The sequence below is a fragment of the Capricornis sumatraensis genome, chromosome 1 (assembly GCF_032405125.1).
Source record: "Capricornis sumatraensis isolate serow.1 chromosome 1, serow.2, whole genome shotgun sequence".
Classification (NCBI taxonomy): domain Eukaryota; kingdom Metazoa; phylum Chordata; class Mammalia; order Artiodactyla; family Bovidae; genus Capricornis; species Capricornis sumatraensis.
Window position 1 is genome coordinate 168,152,923 of NC_091069.1, and position 20,413 is coordinate 168,173,335.

The window sequence follows — 20,413 nt, forward strand, 5'->3', positions numbered from 1 at the left end:
TTACTCCTTGGAAGGAAAGTTATGACCAACCTAGATAACATATTAAAAAACAGAGATCTTACTTTGCCAACAAAGGTCCATCTAGTCAACGCTATGGTTTTTCCAGTGGTCATGTATGGATGTGAAAGTTGGATTATAAGGAAAGCTGAGCACAGAAGAATTGATGCTTTTGAACTGTGGTGTTGGAGAAGACTCTTGAGAGTCCCTTGGACTGAAATGAGATCCAACCAGTGTTCTTTGGAAGGAATGATGCTAAAGCTGAAACTCTAATACTTTGGCCACCTCATGTGAAGAGTTGACTCATTGGAAAAGACTCTGATCCTGGGAGGGATTGGGGGCAGGAGGAGAAGGGGACGACAGAGGATGAGATGGCTGGATGGCATCACTGACTCGATGGACATGAGTTTGGCTGAACTCCGGGAGTTGGTGATGGACAGGGAGGCCTGGTTTGCTGCAATTCATGGGGTCACAAAGAGTTGGACACAACTGAGTGACTGAACTGAATTGAACTGATGCCAGGAGCTTCTGGCTTTTTGCTTAGCTTTCAAATTTCTGGCTCACTAAATAAAAGGACTGCAAAGATTCAAGCACAGAGAGGTGTACATGGAGGTTGCGTTCATGCTCATTCAGCTGTGTTCAAGTCTTTGTGACCCCATGAACTGTGGCCTGCCAAACTCCTCTGTCCATGGGATTATTCCATGGAGTGGGCTGCCATTTCCTCCTTCCAGGGATCTTTCCAATCCAGAGATTGAGTCTGAGTCTCCTGCATCTCCTGCATTAGCAGGTGGATTCTTTACCACTGAACCATCTTGGAATCCCACATGGAGGTCACAAACGCTCATTTAAACATTCCCCAGAGTACCTGGTGTGCAGACACCTCTAGGTCTTTCAGCACGCTATTCTGCCATCTGGGTGAAATGCTTCACGCTTTATGTCAGCCATCAAGGACCATTATGAAGACCCCATTTCCCACATGGAACTTTCTATTCCTAACCAGAGCACATAGAGACTGCTTCTCCCACAGTATTGCTTTTCCACTTTGCACCTACTCTTAGCTAATTAAAAGCAGACCCTTCAGTCCTTCACACAAGACCCTCCACTCTATCACCTAAAACATAGTTTTCTATTCCACCTCCTACCATTGTCCACATCGATCCTACAGCCACATCCTACTGAACCTCATGTTCTCCTCCCCTCTGCGCCATCTCCTTCCTCTCCTCCCATGTTCAGTAACCAAGCACCCCATCCATCAAAGGCCAGCACAAAATCCCGTTTCTTCTTACAAATACTATAGGATATGATCTCTCTCTGTTAAACCTGATATCATTTATATCACCTGCACAGATATTTAATTTTGTGGAAAGATTAAAATTTACTTGAGGGGAGAAATTTTAAGACTCATGGCAAAGTCCCCCTAGAACTTTTTTTTTCCTCTTGGCCCTAATAGTTTGCTTTGAGTGTCTCAAGAGACATTTTGTAGTAGGTTTACATGGAGAACTTCATGGCAATCTGAAATATAGACAGTTTGGACTTCGAACAGGAAGTAACTCCCCACCACAAGAACTTTCTGATTCCCTTGTCATTATCAGGGAGTACACAGAATGTGTATTTTATCAATGGGAAACAAGCTAGCAAAGGGAAGACAGACACAGGACATTAGGTGTATAGAGAGATGCTTGCTACTCAGCCACTTCTGCAACCAAGAAGCAGATCCTACTGGAGGAAAGCAGGGCCTGAAAAAGTGTTTTGTTAATATAGATTTGGGACTAAAGATCATAGCGTAAGCAAGGACTTCTGAATCACAGCTCAAGACCAAGTTAATATTGATTGTCTAAATGACAATAAAAGGGGAATGTTTGTAGAACTGAAGACTAAATACTTCAAGATGATACTCAGTTAGTAAAACACAATTTGTCCTCAGAGTGTCTCCTGGGTGCCTAACATTGATACTGAGACCAAGCAAGGCCACTTTGGAGGTAGTGGGACTTCCAAGGAGGAAGAGAGAAAAAGGGAAGAAATAAAAATTCAGTAACTCTGCAAAACAAACAACAATGAATAAAGAAATTAAATAAAAAACAACAGCAAAAAATTCAACCATATGAAGACTACACAGAAGACAGCAAAGAAGCATCTGTACTCCCAACTGGCAGAAAACCCTCTTGTCACCATCACCATCCTAGTTTACACAGCACACTGTCTTGCTAGGATCAATGCAACAGTCTGCTAAGATGCTTGCTGGCCTCAGCTTTGGGTCCCATGAGCACATCCTCCACACAGAGCACTCTTTCTGAACAAAAACCAGTTCAGGTCATCACCATCCCCACACCTTGCCTGACCAGCTCTGCACTCAGCCTTTTCACTCTCTCACTCAGTACTTATTTAGGATTTATGAGGCATCAAGGGCACAGAAACAAAGCAGAACAAGCTTGATTCCTGCACTACAGGAGAAACTTTTCCTACAATTAAGTCCAAATGCCTTGATGTGGCACACCAGGCTCACATTCCAGAACTTTCTTATCTCTCCAACCTCCTAGACCACTTTCCTGTGGGTTTGACACTCCATTCTTAGACTCATTCTGCATTCTTACTTTTGTTTCTCTATTAGCCTTCTCCACACTCTTTTGTTGTCATCTTTTTCAAATGATACTTTTTGTACTGAAATACCCTTCCCCTCCCACCTTCCTGGACAGTCCCCTAACTAGCTGCTACTTCTCTCCAGGATACCTTTTATAACTCTCTGTTTTCTCTTTGCGTGTCAGCTACCTCCACTATACTGATAGATGAGGGAGATCCCACATTATTTATTGGTAGATAACTCCAGTACTCAGAGAAGTACCTGATTTATGTGGGCGCTCAATTATCATCAGTTGGGTGCCCTAATTACAGTTTGACCTTGTGTTGCTCATTTCTACTAGACTGGAGGAATAGGTTCAAACTGTGCCTGAGGCAGGGACTTTGGTTCACAGCTATCCTCAGCTTGGTGAATCCCAGGCACAGAATAATATTTGTTGGATGAATGAATGAAAGAATGAATTAAATTAAATGAAGCAGTATTAAAATACATCTACACAAATGTGATTAGAACCAAAACTTGACACTGAGCATTCTTTTGACCAAACAGAAATCTGGAACGTTCTCACAAGGGATTAAATATCTTAAGAAAAATACTAATTTCTTTATTTTTTAATGTAATAATGCTTATTTTATTTATTCCATTTTTTTTACTTTAAAATATTGTATTGGTTTTGCCATACATTAACATGAATCTGCCACAGGTATACACGTGTTCCCCATCCTGAACCCCCCTCCCTCCTCCCTCCCTGTACCATCCTTCCGGGTCATCCCAGTGCACCAGCCCCAAGCATCCAGTATCATGCATTGAACCTGGACTGGCGAATCGTTTCGTATATGATGTTATACATGTTTCAATGCCAGTCTCCCAAATCATCCCACCCTCCCCCTCGCCCACAGAGTCCAAAAGACTGTTCTATACATCAGTGTCTCTTTTGCTGTCTCGCATACAGGGTTATCGTTACCATCTTTCTAAATTCCATATATATGTGTTAGTATACTGTACTGGTGTTTTTCTTTCTGGCTTACTTCACTCTGTATAATAGGCTCCAGTTTCATCTACCTCATTAGAACTGGAACCCTTTTGTGTACTCCAATTTCCCCTATCCTTGCATGGTACAGTAAAAGCACTGGAGTTGAAACTGTGAGAACCTTTACAATTTTGCTTCTGAATTATGAAATGCCATATCTACCAGCCTCGACCAGAAGCAAGGCAACATGAATATTAATGTTTGGAAGGGCCTGAAGTATGCCAGCAGGATGATTTAAAGAGGAGAATAATCAGGGACTGAATCTTAGTAAATAAATCCAAGGTCCAATTTGTTTAGTCTCTCACCCACATTTTTAAAGGAAAATTAATATTCTTTTTCAAAAGCAAATCAATAGAGATTTTGAAGTGCTGACTTGGTAAGTTTAAAGTGGAAATGTTTCTCTTGTCCCCAGCAGCCCCTGGCTAAATTCCTTTTTCCCAGTCTCTTTCTGCCTCATTTCAATACACAGATATGTAGGCATGCCTTCAAAACATCACTCATGAAGTATTTATTAACTTGTTACTGTCATGTATCTAGTACCACCTTGCTATTGTGAGGACACAGACCATGGAAGGGCTTTTCTCTGTCTTCAAGGGATTTACAATACTGATGGGGAGAGTATGCACACTCTTAGATCAGTCATATATGTATATAATGATATATAATTGTATTCCATAATGATTTTGTATAATGACATATAATGACAACATATAATTATATCAGGCGCACACATTATATATATATACACACACACATATAAATAAAAGACTCTTGCTCCTTGGAAGAAAAGCTATGACAAACCTAGACAGCATATTAAAAAGCAGAGACACCACTTTGCTGACAAAAATTCATCTAGTCAAAGCTGTGGTTTTTCCAGTGGTCATGTATGGATGGATGTGAGAGTTTGACCAAAAGAAAGCTGAGTGCCAAGGAATTGATGCTTTTGAACTGTGATTTGGAGAAGACTCTTGAGAGTCCCTTGGACTGCAGCGAGATCCAACCAGTCCATGCTAAAGCAAATCAGTCCTGAATATTCATTGGAAGGACTGATGCTGAAGCTGAAACTCCAATACTTTGGCCACTTAATGTGAAGAACTGACTCATTTGAAAAGACCCTGATGCTAGGCAAGATTGAATGTGGGAGGAGAAGGGGACGACAGAGGATGAGATGGTTGGATGGCACCACTCCCTTGATGGACATGAGTTTGAGCTAGCTCAGGGAGTTGGTAATGGACAGAGAGGCCTGGTGTACTGCAGTCCAAGGGTTCGCAAAGAGTCGGACATGAGTAAACAACTGAACTGAACAGATGTATATAATGATATAATGAGTATATATGTTCTATATATGACACACAGTGTTATACATAGCAGGCATTGGTAGTGGCTCATGGCCTTCCCTGATAGCTCAGTTGCAATGTAGGAGACCACCTGCAATGTAGGAGACCCCAGTTTGATTCCCGGGCTGGGAAGATCTGCAGTATCCACTCCAGTATTCTTGGGCTTCCCTTGTGGCTCAGCTGGTAAAGAATCTGCCTGCAATGCAGGAGACCTGGATTCAATCCCTGGGTTTGATCCCTGGGTTGGGAAGATCCATTGGGAGATCTCCTTTGGGAGAAGGGAATGGCAACCCACTCCAGTATTCTTGCCTGGAGAATTCCATGGACAGAGGAGCCTGGCGGGCTACAGTCCATGGGGTTGCAAAGAGTTGGACTCAACTGAGTGACTAACTCACACACACACCCCCAATCTCATTTAATCCTCATCGTGATTCTGAGCAGTTTATAATAGTATGACTACTTTACAGATAAAAGGTCTGAGATGTGATTAAATCACCATTGCAAGATGCTACAGGTAAGGAAGTGGCAAAACTAGCATTTGCAGTTCTGCTCTGCCTAATTATAAACTTCTACTCTTTCCACCATACTCTTTATCCATTAGTTGTCATCTCCTTTTGGCATCACTTTGTCATTTCTCATTATGTTCTAGTATTTCTATTCTACTGAGACCAAGCTGATCTACTTGGCACCTCTGAAACAAACAAAGTGTGCTTTCTTGTATTGATTTGCCACCATTGCCTTGAAAAACTTAGGAGTCAGAACAGCAAACAGGTTCCAAGTGTAGTATCTGAAAGCAAACTGTCTCATATTCAAATTCTGACATCACCTTTTCATAGGTGCATGACCTTGGGCAACTTACTTCACCTACTTATATTTCCTTACCTGTAAAATGAAACACTAATAATAGTATCCACAAGTGTCATTAACTATCTTTGATAACTCATTCTAGTTATTGTATTTTATTTACATTAGTGATATAGGAATGGTCATCTAGATGAATAAGTCTTAGGCAGTCATTGCATTGAAGACTCAAAAATAGTGTGAGGATACCTTGCCCAATAGAACATAAAATATGATAATTATTTAATGGTAGAAATGGATTTAAACATGTATGCATTTTAGTACAATCCTCTCATTTCACACATGGGAAAACTGAAGCCACCCCCTTCCCCCCAAAAAAGGGCCAAATTCACATATCTGGTGGAGGATCTCTTACGAGCAGTTTCTGAGAGCGAAAACTCATAGTCCAAAGATGTCATTCCAGACTCTTATCATAACAATCAGGCTCCACACAGGTCTGCTCTACTCCTATGCCCCATTTTTAGCTGTCTCTCCATCGGTAAAAATGCTGTTACTTTATGAAGCCCAAATGAGCTTTCTTTTAAAGCCTTAGGTGGTGGTGGTTGGTGGTTTAGTTGCTATATTGCATCCGACTCTTTGTGATCATATGGACTGTAGCCCACCAGGCTCCTCTGTCCGTGGGATTTCCCTGGTAAGAATACCGGAGTGAGTGGTCATTTCCTTCTCCAGGGGAATCTTCCTGGCCCAGGAATTGAACCTAGGTCTCCCGCACTGCAGGCAGATTCTTTGCCACTGAACTTTCTTAGCTGGTTCTTAAGATTTATACTAGCCTAGTACTCTTGCCTGGAAAATCCCGTGGACAGGGGAGCCTGGTAGGCTGCAGTCCATGGGGTCGCTAAGAGTCGGACACGACTGTGCGAGTTCACTTTCACTTTTTACTTTCATGCATTGGAGAAGGAAATGGCAACCCACTCCAGTGTTCTTGCCAGGAGAATCCCAGGGAAAGGGGAGCCTGGTGGGCTGCCGTCTATGGGGTCACACAGAGTCGGACACAACTGAAGTGACTTAGCAGAGCAGAGGTCTCCCACATTGCAGGCAGATTCTTTACCATCTGAGCCACCAGGGAAGCTCATTTAAATTATTGCAAACCTTAAATGCAGAAATACAGGTTTTTAATGAAATAAATATTTTAATCATGAGTGAAAAATCTGGTAGTTTAACTCATTTAAGTAAATTTGGTCCTGGCACCAAATGCTAGATATTGGGAATGATAAGGTGGAATAAACAACAGTGTCCCACCTCTCTTAGGTTAGTTCATCAGGTTTTACATCTTACCTATGGAATCATCTTTTCCTCAATTAGGTTACCTTAATAAGACCAAAATAAACATTTACTGCTTGAATGCCAGCATATTCTTTTGTCTAATTGTAGGAAGAAATAAAGAATGAGATAAGACTTCAGGAATTTGAGAGTTCCACATTTCTAAGAACTCTTGTGGCACATAATTAATTTCATAAACAAGTATTCCCCTTCCCAGTCATTTTTCTTCTCAAATAAAATCTTTCCTCTGAATATTAAATAAGATTATAAGACTATATGTCAGTTTCTAGAGACCAGAGGAAATAGACACACACACACACACACACACACACACACACACTTTATATAAAGCAGAGTATATCTCAGATGTTTCCTACAAAGAGATACTAAAATGTTTGTAGAATTTAGGATCTAGTGCTAGGTCTTTGTTATTATTCAATGTAAACCAAAATAATATAACTGCCACCATCACTAATTTTATTTAGTCCTTACAGATTCCAAGCTAAGGACTTTATATACATTATCTGGTGAGCTCCTACACATAAAAAGGCATTCAGTCAGTCAGTCAGTCCATAACTCAGTCATGTCTAACTCTTTGCCACCCCATGGACTGCAGCATGCCAGGCTTCATTCTGCTGCTTTTTGTATGATCCAACAGATGTTGGCAATTTGATCTCTGGTTCCTCTGCTTTTCTAAATCCAGCCTCAATATCTGAAGTTCTCAGTTCATACTGTTGAAGCCTAGCTTGGAGAATTTTGAGCATTACTTTGCCAGTGCGTGAGATGAGTGCAATTGTGCAGTAGTTTGAACATTCTTCAGCATTGCCTTTCTTTGGGATTGGAAAGAAAACTGACCTTTTCCAGTCCTGTGGCCAATAATGAGTTTTACATATTTGCTGGCATATTGAGTGCAGCACTTTCACAGCATCATCTTTTAGGATTTGAAATAGCTCAGCTGGAAATTTCATCATCTCCACTAGCTTTGCTCATAGTGATGCTTCCTAAGGCCCACTTGACTTTGCATTCCAATATGTCTTGCTCTAGGTGAGTGAACACACTGATCGTGGTTATCTGGGTCATGAGGATATTTTTTGTACGGTTCTTCTGTGTATTCTTACCATTAATATCTTCTGCTTCTGTTAGGTCCATGCAATTTCTGTCCTTTATTGTGCCCATCTTTGCATGAAATGTTCTCTTGGCATCTCTAATTTCTTTGAAGAGATCTCTAGTCTTCCCATTCTATTGTTTTTCTCTATTTCTTTGCATTGATCACTGAGGAAGGCTTTCTTATCTCTCCTTGCTATTCTTTGGAACTCTGCATTCAGATGGATGTGTCTTTCCATTTCTCCTTTGCATTTCACTTCTCTTCTTTTCCCAGCTATTTGTAAGGCCTCCTTAGACAACCATTTTGCCTTTTTGCATTTCTTTTTCTTGGGGATCATGGTCTTTCTTGGTTTTGATCACAGCTTCCTGTACAATGTTATGGACCTCCATTCATACTACTTCAGGCACTCTGTCTATCAGATCTAATCTCTGAATCTATTTGTCACTGCTGCTGCTGCTAAGTCGCTTCAGTTGTGTCCAACTCTGTGCGACCCCATAGACGGCAGCCCACCAGGCTCCCCCATCCCTGGGATTCTCCAGGCAAGAACACTGGAGTGGATTGCCATTTCCTTCTCCAACGTATGAGAGTGAAAAGTGAAAGTGAAGTCGCTCAGTCATGTCCAACTCTTAGCGACCCTATGGAATGCAGCCTACCAGGCTCCTCCATCCATGGGATTTTCCAAGCAAGAGTACTGGAGTGGGTTGCTATTTGTCACTACCATTGTATAATCTTAAGGAATTTGATTTAGGTCATACTTGAATGGTCTAGTGTTTTTTCCTACTTTCTTCAATTTAAGTCTGTATTTCACAATAAGGAGCTGATGATCTGAGCCACAATCTGCTCCTGGTCTTGTTTTTGCTGACTGTATAGAGTTTCTCTATCTTTGGCTGCAAAGAATATAGTCAATCTGATTTGGGTATTGACCATCTAGTGATGTCCATGTGCAGAGTTGTCTCTTATGTTGTTGGAAGAGAGTGTTTGCTATGACTGCTACATACTCTTGGCAAAAGTATGTTAGCCTTTGCCCTGCTTCATTCTGTACTCCAAGGCCAAACTTCCCTGTTACTCCAGTTATCTCTTGACTTTCTGCTTTTGGATTCCAGTCCCCTATGATGAAAAGGACATCTTTTTTTTTGGTGTTAGTTCTAGGAGGTCTTGTAGGTTTTCATAGAACCATTCAACTTCAGCTTCTTTAGCACTGGTGGTTAGGTCATAGACTTGGATTACTGTAATATTGAATGGGTTGCCTTGGAAATGAACAGAGATCATTCTGTCATTTTTGAGATTGCATTTGGCACAAGATGGCAGAGTAGATGGACATTTGCTCATCTTCTCCTGTGAGAACTCCAAAATTGCAACCAACTGCTAAACAACTCAGCAGGAGAATGTTGGATCCCACTAAAAACAGATACTCCATGTCCAAGGACAAAGGAGAAGCCCCAACAAGATTGTAGGAGGGGCAAAACCACATTTAGAATCAAAACTCCATGCCATGAGAGATGTCTGGAGGGCTCAATCAAAAACTTGTGTGCACCAAGACCCAGGGACTCCACAAGAGACTGAGCCAGACCTGCCTTTGCGTGTTTGAGTGTCTCCTGCAGAGGCATGGGTCAGCAATGGTCTGTTGTGGGGACAGGGGGTCTGGTTGCAGCAGACCTGGAAGGCGCAGCATGTGAGACCCACCATAGAGCCACTGAGCAGACAACCCACAAACTGGAAAGCAATTATACCAAAGAAGTTCTCACACTGTTGCAAAAGTTCTAGGGTCAACAAAAGATTTCCCAACCCGGAGATCCAGCAAAGGAACTGAAAACCCCCAGGGAATTTAATTTTGAAGGCCAGTGGGATTTGCTTACAGAACTTCCACAGGAGTGGGGAAACAGACTCTTGGAGGCCACAAAGAAAACCTTGTGCACACCAGGACTTAGGAGAAAGCAGCAGTGACCCTACAGGAGATTGAGTCAGACTTTTCTGTGAGTGTCCAGGAGTCTCTGGCAGAAGCATGGGTTGACACTGGCCTGCTGTGGGGTCAGGGGCACTGAATCCAACAGTCCTGACATAAGTCCTTTTGAAGAAGGTCCCCATTACTGCCATTACCCCTACCAGAGTTTGGCCTTGGGCCAACCTACAGGGAGGGAGTACAGCCCCATACATCAACAGAAAATTGGATTAAAGATTTACAGAGCATGGACCCACCCATCAGAGCAAGACCCAGATTCCCCCACAGCCAGTCCCTCCTATCAGGAAGCTTCCACAAGCCTCTTATCCTTATCCGCCAGAGGGCAGACAGAATGGGATCCACAATCACAGAAGACTAATCAAACTGATCACTTGGATCACAGCCTTGTCTAACTCAATGAAACTACAAGGCTGCCATGTAGGGCCACCCAAGATGGATGGGTCATGGTGGAGAGTTCTGACAAAATGTGGTCCAGTGGAGAAGAGAATGGCAAACCTCTTCAGTATTCTCGCCTTGAGAACACCATGAACAGTATGAAAAGGCAAAAAAGATATGACACTGAAAGATGAACTTCCCAGGTCGGTAGGTGCCCCATGTGCTACTGTAGAAGAGTAGAGAAATTGATCCAGAAACAATGAACAGATGGAGCCAAAGCAAAACAATGCCCAGCTGTGGATGCGACTGATGATGGAAGTAATGTCTGATGCTGTAAAGGACAATATTGCATAGGAACCTGGAATGTTAGGTCCATGAATCAAGGTAGATTGAAAGTGGTAAAACAGGAGTGGCAAGAGTGAGCATCGACATTTTAGGAATTAGTGAACTAGCATGTACCAGAATGGGGGAATTTATTTCAGATGACCATTATATCTACTACTGTGGGCAAGAATCCCTTAGAAGAAATGGAGTAGCCCTCATAGTCAACAAAAGGCATTAGTATCCCAATTTTACAGATAAGACAATTAAGGCTTAAGCCATATAAACTTTTCCAAAGCCAGTGGTTTCTACGTGGTAGAACTGAAATTTACACCTAGGTCATACTGGGTTTATGTGTCTTCATACTCTTTTGGAACTTTTTTGCACAAAGTAGGTCTTTAGTATGTCCTTATTGAATTGCTGAATGCTGAAACAGTAGAAAAGCCACAAAAATGCTCTATTGTGAAATAAACTCCTAGAAAAGCTTAACAACCAGACTTTGAAACAGAATCCCCTGTGATCAGGCCTATATAGATTTGTGAAAGACCCTGAAGCAGCTTTGCAGAAACTGCCCAAACATGCAGCAGTGAATTCTGAAGGGGTTATAAGCACACTTTTATTGCTACAGAAAAAGAAATAGAATTTTTAGTCATAATTCATCTAGTAATACAACCCAAGTTTTACTCTACCGAGATTTCAGGGGAAAAGAGAATAATAAAAGTATCACAGTTACTCCCTGTATAAAACTCCAGGCTTGGACCCAAACAGAATGCTATTGTTTGATAGGGGGAACTGGGATACCAAACACTATAGACTCCATGCATAGTTCTCCCAGGCCAGCTCAGGCTTTCAAAAGACATCTGGCTCAACAATTTTAGCTCCCCCAGCACCATCACTAGCTTAACACAGGCACGCACACATACACACCACTTTGATACAGAAATTTTCAGAGTTATATAAAGTAATTCATTGTTGGTCCTATACTTGTGCTTTTCAAAATGTGCTCCACTGGCTAGCAGTATCAGCATCACCTGCTCGTTATTAGAAATGTGGAGCCTCAGGCCTGACCCAAATCGAATGAATAAGAATCCGCATTTTAGCACAATCCCTGAGTCATTCATACACAGTCAGGTTTGGAAGGAAATGATCTCTGCGGGGATCTGACTAGTTGCTTCCTTCAGGTACTAAAACAGAAGAGCCACTAAGAAGAACACTGATGATCATGTCAACCACTTGATTTTGTTGGTGCTCTGAAGTACAGTTGAATGTGAGACTGAACTGGAGCCTTCTTCTATGCACTGTGGTCATGCAAGGGCCAAGCAAAGCTTCCTCAGGCAGTGAAGAAGGGGTCACTTTTGATGTGCAAGTCCTTTACTTGGCATCATTAAAATATATCCATTGCATTCTTTAAGATGGTTACATTTTCTATAAAAGCATTTTTGATCCACCATCCTATTCTAAAGACATTTTACAGGCATATATCTGTGTACTTGGAGTAGGAAATGGCAACCCGCTCCAGTATTCTTGCCTGGAAAAATCCCATGGACAGAGGAGCCTGGCAGGCTATAGTCCATTAGGTCGCAAAGGGTTGGACACAATTGAGTGACTGAGCACACATCTATGCACTGATTTATTCAAATAGTACCAGAGCATGTTCATAGACTTTCTATTGTTTTGTATTTATCTCCTCATGATTAGCACCTTTCAGTCTGGAACATTGTAATCTACTGCTTATTTAATCCCAAATGGGAAGTAGGGGAGCCTGAAAGAAATAATTACTAAAAGGGGATTTTGAATCAAATCTACTTCAGCCTTCATTTTTTGGGCTTTGGTTTTCCCAAAGAAAAAACTATTCTTGGCTTTCCCATAGTATATGAGGATTCCTAACCTTTGTTCCTGATGGGAAAATCAAACTATACGCAGTAGAGTCATGTTTGGAAATGGCAAAGAAGCAACGGTCTGCTCCACTGAGCAAGAGCTGTTTGAGCAGATTCGAGATCATTTCTTACATCAGGGCTTGAGCCTGATTTGTGGACCTGGCCACAGCTGTGCAAATCGTGGAGTGGTGACCAGGGGACAAAGAGCTCGGTGTTTGCCTCCTGTGGCTTTTGTTTCATTTAGGTCTCCTCGTCCCAGGAGCTTCAGTTCGCAACACTGAGGGTAGGGAAATGACATTCAAAGTGTACTTTTCTCAGAAACACAATATTTCTCCTCATTTTTAGGTCACAAGTGAAATAGGGTTTTAATGTGAAATTTGCCTTAGGCTCAGCAGATGGTTCCCAAATATCGTAGGCATCCGTTTGCCTTCTGTACACTGATGTGGTTATACACTGTATACACTTGCAAGGGAACTCATATCCTGTCCAAATCTGGCCTTTACATCTCTCCTATTCCTCCCTTTTTTTTCTGTTCATGTTTGGCACCACAACACACACCTTGCTGCATGCAGCCTTGTGCCAATCAGACATGTTTATGATGAGAGGTGAGTGTGGGTGGAATGAGGGAAACATTTCTACGCTAGACTCAGTGGACTCAGATCATATGTTGATTTTTCTCTTTTCTTTAAAAAGAAACTCCCTTTAAAATTTGGGGTGAAAAGGTAAGCACATTGCATATTGAATTTATTTACGCAGATGCTATCCCTGATCATTTTTATCTTTAAATCATCCCACAGCTGCACTTCTAACCTTTCTGGACATCATTATTAATGTTCCCAGCTCCTGGCAGTAGCTGGTAGAGGTAGCATTTCATAATTCAGATGTAAAAATTAAAAGCCAAGTGCTAGAGGGGGTATACAGTAGCAGAATGCATCCATCCAATATTTTATTGAAAGCCCTTCAGAAAACCAGCCTGTCTCAATCCTCTCTTGGCAAGGAAAAGCAACATTAACAGTTAAATAATGGTGGCCGAGAAATTCACTCTCCCTCCTTCCTTGGGGAAATGACTATAAAGACCACAGGATAGTTCCAGAAATATTTTCACTTTGAGGCTCTTTAGTCAGACCCTTAATGGGTACCCAAGGGGAAAGGGCTCTGGCAAACCCCACCTAAGACAAAGTTTGACTAACGGTTACATGAGAATCAATGGCCCCTTAGTCAGCAGGGTGCTGACATCATCAGGTGCCCATCAATGCACCTCTCACGCCTGCTGGCAGAGAACTCAATGGAGAAAGGTCTCATGATGCCACTTATTCACTAGTCATCAGCCCTATAGCCTTTCTCTTTTTGTTAAAAAAAAGGTTCCTTTCATGTTTTTATGTTGTAGCGAACCTAGATTCTCAAGTCTCTTCAGAGAGAAGGGCTGCTCATCATTATTCTCTTCATATTATTATCTTCTTCCTTCAAAAGCAAGTGGATCCCCACATTTGAAAGATGTTCGAACTTGGAAATTGTTTAAGAAAGATCATAACTAACTGTAAATGGAAATAAATGCCTACTAAAGCAAAATAATTAAAACAGACTCTTCACCAATGTGATAAGTCCATCCAAGCAAGGAAAGAAAAGCAGTCTCACTTGGTCATCATGCCTTACTAGAGCTATCTCTTTCTACCAACTACTGATACTGTTTTAGAGCTGGAACAAATAAAATAAAAAGAAAGCAGAAAAAGGAATAAATTCTCTATAAACTCCCTCACCTCTCCCAGCGTTTGTTTGTTTGCTTGTTTGGGAGGTTTTGTTATTTTGTTATTTTGTTTCTAATATCTAGCTCTCTCTAGTAGGGAAGAGAAAGTGGCCTCTTGTCAATTCTGGCCAAGATTCTACTTTCTCAGCCCTTTCTTGTCATGATTTAAAATGCTCTACTTAAAAAATGCAGCTGCTTTCTATAAAAACTCAGAGCCAATGTCTACATCCAAATAATGATAAGAAAACTGATTTTTGAAGAATTTCATACTTAATGAACCTCTGTTTTAAGGCTATTATGAGGCTGTTTTTTCTAAAAACAGCCATGACAGGTGTCTTCACAATATTGTTGTTATTTTCATGCATCCAGAGATAGGTAAGTGCTTCTTGTTTGAGATTTACTTTACTCAAGTAATTTCTGTCCTAATCATTGCTAAAGCGATTTTTCTAAAGAAGAAAGGTACAGCATCGCTTCTTAAAAGAGTTTAGTTTCCCTTTGTCCTCTGGTTTATTATTTTCTATAAGACATGTTGAAAATGCATTTCTATTCCTTAGGACTCCAGACCCATAAGCAACTTGTTTGTTAGGCCCTATTCGGAACACAGTACAGACACAACTCCAAAGCCTGAAAAAAAAAAAAAAAATCAAAACAGGCTGTCCATTAGTATGTTGTGAATCTGCATGGAGAATGTCATTACATTTTAGTTGCTTTATTTTTAGCATGGCCTGTTTCTCAGGGCCTGTTTTTCCTAACCTGTTTTTTTTTTTTTTTTGTAAGCCTGTCAGGAATGAGAAGCCAGGGACCGGAAGCTATCATCGTGACAGGCTGTATTCTGCTAACCAAAGCCAGGCAAGGGGGCTGACTCCATAAAGTACTGCAAATATTTGTGTGGTTCAAAGGGGCGAGGAGATGTCCTTGGTTAGGAGGAAGTCTATAAAACATGATGGACAAGAGATTTCACAAGGCTTAACAAAATAAAACGGAGGATGCATGGGGAGAAAGGGAGAGAGCAGGATTTGAGTTCAAACTTGGATTTAGATTTTCTATGAGGACAGTTCAATATGGCTGCAGAGATGCAGCCCTTTTTTACTCTTTTTCATAAAGGCCAATAAAAACTCCAGACTTCCAACACCCTGCAAGCTGCTCCTGCCACATCTCGGCTTCTGGTCTCCTTCCACCGCTCACACTGGCCAGTCTGCTGCACATTACGCTCCCCGGGTACCACAGCAGATGCTTACCACCCACATACTCCTCAGTATGTGAAGGCAGAGGAGAGACATCTCGGTGTCTCTTGCAGCAAGGAAAAGGAGGGGAAAAATCACAAGGCTACGCTCACTGGGATTATCTTGTCCACTCGTATGATTTCTCTTTCCTTCCTTGAAGGGCTCTGTAAGTGTGAAACTTTTAAATAAAGGCATCATTCTCATTATTTGATGAGCTCAATAAACTCTGCCCCAATTTCAGGGTATTAAGTATCAGCACGGAGTTTGAAAGGGCATATCTAGCATTGTTTGAGTCCAATGGACACATTGTCCTGCCACAACAATGTAAGGCTGTGGGAATGTGCTAGTCTCCAGAGTTACAGGCAGCTGCCACTTTAGGAACCACTTTAGTCCTGCTGCTATCTCTCTTTAGCAGCCAAGACCATCTTCCCCCAGCCTCCCAGAAGAGCACGCCATGGCCACCCCAGTCCTGCTGCAACAGCAGTTAATGAGTTTTCTGTGTTTCAGGACAATTTAGGGGCAGTTTCATCATCCATGGAAACAGGGAGACTGGCAAAGACATGCCATCGTTTTCCTGCATGTGAAGGGATTAAATGAACTGAGTGATGCAGCTGGGTTTTCAAAATAATGGGCATCATGTCTTCTGTCAAACAGTCTAATTTCAGGGTCCATAAAAACGTATATCAGAATTTGCATTAGAATTCAGTAGAATGGTTCTAGGTTCTAGAGAAAGAGAGTATAATGGTAGAGAGAGAAAAGGTAAGCAATTGACTTAACAAGACTTAGGTCTTTCCCCACATTTGGGATAATCTAGAATACATTTTTATTGTCATAAACGATCAGATATGCTCTTTGAACTGATGAGAATTTTCTTTCGCTGTTTTTTGGCATAACTGTAATTCCAAGCATGGTTCAAGTCAAAACAGAACACTGAATTCTTCACAAATTATGCCCTGACTCAGCAAGGAGGCTGTCAGAGTACAGGGTTCTAGATTTGGGCACATTACTTAACTTTTCTTAGTTTGTTTTCTCTTCTGTAAACGCGAATAATAACTGTAATTCCTATCAAGGTTATTGTTAGGATCATGGGATATAATTTCTAATAGGCCAGTGTGTGGTTCTGACACATTTAGGACCTGCTCAATAAATACTAGGCCCTATTATTCTCAATACTGAACACATAATGAAGGGGTGAAAAACTATATCAATTATAATTTTCTTACAAAAATATTTATTCGCTGTTGAACTTGATTCTTAATGTTTTTCATCGTAGAACAAGGGTTCTGACCTCAATCATCCACCCATCAAATCTGAACTGAGAACTTCCTGTATATAAGACAAGTGGGTAGGATTCCTCCTCCTGTGTGTTTGCCTGTGCCAAGTGTCAGACATTACATAAGAAGTAGGACCTACAACCTGGGCTTCCCAGATGGCGCTCATGGTAAAGAACCCACCTCCCAATGCAGGAGACATAAGAGACGTGGCTTCAATCCCTGGGTCAGAGGAAAAAATGGCAACCCACTCGGGTATTCTCATTTGGAGAATCCCATGGACAAACGAGCCTGGCAGGCTACAAAGCTATAGGGTCACAAATAGTCTGACACAACTAAGGCAACTTTGCACGCAGATCCTGCTGCTGCTGCTGCTGCTGCGTCGCCTCAGTTGTGTCCGACTCTGTGTGACCCCATAGACGGCAGCCCACCAGGCTCCGCCGTCCCTGGGGTTCTCCAGGCAAGAACACTGGAGTGGGTTGCCATTTCCTTCTCCAGTGCGTGAAAGTGAAAAGTGAACTCGCTCAATCGTGTCCGACTCTTCGCAACACATGGACTGCAGCCCACCAGGCTCCTCCGTCCATGGGATTTTCCAGGCAAGAGTACTGGACTGGGGTGCCAATGCAGGTCCTACCTCCCAAAAATCTCCATGTGACCCAGACTGTAGCTATCTGAGAACAGCCACTTCACTTTGATTGCTGGGATCTCCAAGGGGGAAAGCAAATCATAAAATAAACCTCAGAAATGTAAAATATTTAACTTATGCTGGTAAAATATGCATACATTTATATATGCAAGTAATGGATTATAAAATGCACGATGCAGTAAACCCTACACAATACTTTCCAACTGCTCATGGTAGTCTGAAGAACTTTGCAGAAGGATAAAATTATTACTATAGCAGATTTTATACAGGCTTTCATGGACAGTTTGGAAGTTGGAATTGAATATGGGTGGGCCCGAGTCCCTCATCCCCATTTCATTCAAAGCAGCTCCTCTTCTTTTATCTGTCTTATAGCCTAGATTCTGAAGAAACTGTCTAAAAACTGAGGGTGCATTCTGATGGTAAAAAGCAATCAAACAAACAGTTTGAAAATCACAGCAGTAAAAAAGTTCAATCTGGTGACTTCTGGTGACAATCTGGTTAAAGGAAAAACTTTAACATCTCTGAAGCTTACCTGTCACACAAAATTTATAGCAGCTTAATGTTTCAGCATTGTGTCAAGGACTACTCCAAAGCTAATGCTAAATCCTATATGCTTTTTAGTACAGATAGCAAGTAAGCATCCTCCTCTGCTTAGGAATCTTATTTATGTATTTTGAATGGGGATAAGGAATTGGTCTCTTACAGAGGCCTGCACTGTACTTCACCAACCGTATGTGTGTGTGGGGTGGGGTGTGGGGGGTGGGTATGTTTACAGGACTGGGAGAGAGAGGATAAAATCCAGGTATAAAAACTTACATGTAAAATAATTACTTGTCTTTTTTTTTTTTTTGGTTTAATTTTCTTTTAGCTTAATTTGATCTTCCTAATCAAAAATGCCAGCTTTCCCAGATGCTACTGTGAAGATCCAAGCACAAGTTCTTCTTCATTATCCCTTTCTATGCTTCAAGAACTCATTGATTCACTCATGCATCCATTCAATAAACCTTGCCAAATTTCCGCCATATTCCGGAGACTGCAGAATGGTGAAATGACTAGATCTAAACCTATCAAAAAAGATGTGATGGGCACACACACACATTGAATCAGCATGTAAAAACCGAATTAGCACAGGCTCTGGGGTCAGACCTGCCATGGTGTGAGATCCATTTCAACAGTTATAAAGTCTGTGAACTTGAGTTAAGCCATTTATTCTCACCAAGTCTTAGTTTCCTCATCTGTGAAATAAGGCTTAATAATATCATCTACATACAGTTCTGGTGATTAAATGTGCAACTATATGTTTAGACACTGGCCCCTAACCCAGTATAAAATGATTACTCAATAAGTAGTAAGAATTAGTTTTCTTTGAAAGCTCAAGGCCACAAGCCACTGGATTGTGTAAATTCATGGATGGAGTACCCAGGTGGCAGTGCATTAACAAAACAATGTTTTTGGCAAAAGGTTCTGAGGCAGTCTCAGTTGCTCTCAACTTCTCAGGGAAATTTTTGCTATCTTCAAGCATTTTCTAAATTAACAGAACCCTAACTTGGCTTAGAGATGTACTTACTTGGTATAAATTGGCCTTTATTTTGGAAGTGAACACCATGTGAACCCAGGTGTAAAACAGAGAGGGCTCCAAAGTACTCTATAAACATGCTTTCTAAAAATGATCATATGAAAGATTAATGTAAATTGATACTGTTCTCAACACAGGAGCAATTCCCTGGGAATGACTTAGGAGATTTAAGCCATCAGCAGCAGGATAACAGCTAACACACTGAAGTAATGATAACTAAATGGTGCTCTGAGTTATTAATGCAATTTCTACAAGAGCTTTGCTCATTATGAGGATATGGTGATCAAACAAAGCAAATTTGGCTCCATAGTACTTGGCACACACTGCATATTTTTAATGCTTGAGGCTTAAAAAGCTGTGAATGCATTTGGCTTAGTATTGGTGCTTTTCTGGTATATTAGCTTCTTACTGCTGTTATAACAAATTATCCCCAAACTTGGTGCCTTCAAACAGCACACATTTATTATCTTGGAATTCTGTAAGGTAGCAGTCTAATGTGGGTCTCACTAAGCTAACACCAAGTTGTTAGTAGGTCTCCTTTCCTTTATGGAAATTCTAGGGGGTAACCTGCTTCCTTGCCTTTTCCAGCTTCTAGGTGTTGGCCCAATTCCTTGGCGCCTGGCTGGCTCGCTTACTGCATCTATTGATACAAAGCCAGCAACAATGCAATTTCTAATGCTTATTTCTCTCTTCATCTTCTGACTACAGCTAGGAAAGTTTCTCTTCTTTTAGGGATTCTTGTGAATAGACTGGATTCACCTGTACAACTCAGGATAATCACTCTAGCTGAAGGTTTTGAACCTTGCCATATCTGAAAAGTCTTTTTTTTTTTTTTTTGCCATATAAGGTAAAATACAAATAATGGGGCTTAGGACACAGATATCTTTTATCTGTAGAGGGTCATTATTCTGCCTACCACATATGGCAACGGGGTGAGTATCTATTAAAGTTGCTGTTAAAAGACACATGGCTGTAGGTCTTCTGAATGCTCTGTTGAATACAAGCCATTAAGGAAGACATGAACATTCAGAAAGCTCTCCTGCCCTGTACCTTCTGTTAAACTTCAGTTCCATCTGTAAAATGACCACTAATGGACTAAGTGACCACTAGCTACCCTTTAAAAGGATGGGATGCCTTCTATATGGACTAGATTTTATGTACTACTCCTTGACAAATTTAGATGATTCAGATTTCAAGGCAAACTAGAGACTCAGAAAAGATGGGGAAAAAAAATTTAAAAGGACAGAAAAGGTAA